Here is a 1917-nt window from a genome sequence, read left to right as displayed (position 1 = left end):
CAAGCGACTACCTTGTATGGCCATGCTCAAGAGTCATCCAATCAAAGTCTGTAAAATTGAAATCACCCATTATCAATAAATCCCGGTTGCAGAAACTAGACAATTCTTAAAATAACAGTTTATCGTCTGCTAATGATAATGTCTTTGGCTTATATATCACACCTACATTAATTTTTTTTCCATTTGTTTGGGTTAGCTCAACCCACAAACTATCATATGCATCCTGTTTTACTTTCTCTAAAACACAAGCATGGACATTGTTTGTAACGTACAACAGAGCACCTCTAACTTTCTTGTGGTTTCTATCCTGATGAAAGTGTTTAAGTCCCGTAATATCAAATTCAGCTTCGAACTCTGTACCATTTAACCATGTCTCGGTTATCCCCTATCATATCGAGATTTTCGCTTTTGACATACGCCTGTATTTCTTGCAATATGTTCCTAATACAACGGGCATTAAAGTACATGGTTTTAAGAAACTCGTGATTATTTCTTTGTGACACATTTTGAGGTTCAATATAATGTAAGACATTATATTTCTTTTATTTATACCTTGTTCTATATTATCATTTGGTCCTTCATTGACATTCAATGCCTCATTAACATTTCTCCCATCAAAATTAACATTTCCCCCATCACGGACATATGGTCGCTCACGGTTATCCGATCTCTTTTGTACACTTTGTCCCCCTACGTCATCGTGATTGACACCGGCCTCCCATCGTGCATTGACATTCTGTCCGGCATCCCTTCCTAAAATTATATTTTGTCCTCCAGTGACATTATATCCTACCGTGATATTTTTCCTCCACTATAATTACATCCCATCGTGATCTTTTGTCTCCCACTGTCATTACATCCTATCGTGATATTTTGGCCTTCATTGACATTCTGTCCGGCATCCCTTCCTAAAATTATATTTTGTCCTCCACTGACACTATATCCTACCGTGATATTTTCTCCTCCATTATCATTACATCCCATCGTGATATTTTGTCCTCCTCTATCATTACATCCCATCGTGATCTTTTGTCCTCCACTGTCATTACATCCCATCGTGACATTTTGTCCTTTGACATTACATCCTAATATAACATTTCGTCCCCTACCGACATTATATCCTAAAATTATATTTTGTCCTATACTGGCATATTGTTCTACATTAATGCTATACTCTACTCTGTTTCTCCACATACACTCTATTTCCCCTTCCCTTTGGGCTTCTACCCAAAAAAAGGCAGTAGTTCATTACAAACTCCCACAATGAGGTTTGTAAGAACATCTTTGCCTCTGCGGGTAAGGTGGATTCCATCAGAAGCGTAAAGGTCATAACGCCTGGAAAAGAGATACCAAGGATCAAGAAAGTGGTATCCCAATTGTGTGCACAATTGTGATATCCTATCATTGATCCCTATGGCTCTACTGTTCCAACTCGAGCCTGCGTAGATCCTTGGGAGGATCCCACAGACTACGTGACGGCTCCCACGTTCCTTCATCTCCTGAAGGAGGACCCTGTAATTCCGAACAAATTCCTCTGATCTCACCCTACCTACATCGTTACTTCCCGTATGAACAAGTGTAACCGTGTTCGTCCGTTCTTGCTCCCTGATGGACTGGGTACAATCGGCGATCCCACGGCCCGGTTGACATACAAGCTTGCAACGTCGCTTAATCTTCCGCTGCAGGATGTCGTCATAGCCTCGCACCATGGAGTCCCCCACCACCAAGAACTCCTGATTTTCAGCCACTTCATCCTCCAGCAGAGCAAAACGACTGGCTAGAGCCAGCGGTTGCTTCACAGGGCACACGCCTACCGAACGCGGGCTCGACAAATGGTTCCCCGCGGAGCGCCACTCGCTCACGGCAGTGACAGAAGGGGAAGAAGTGGAACGCTCTTTGGGTTGGGGGAGGGTTCAC

The sequence above is a fragment of the Oratosquilla oratoria genome, chromosome 25 (genome assembly GCF_046742065.1).
Source record: "Oratosquilla oratoria isolate Oo_2021 chromosome 25, ASM4674206v1, whole genome shotgun sequence".
Taxonomy (NCBI): domain Eukaryota; kingdom Metazoa; phylum Arthropoda; class Malacostraca; order Stomatopoda; family Squillidae; genus Oratosquilla; species Oratosquilla oratoria.
Note: the sequence above shows the minus strand (reverse complement) of the source record.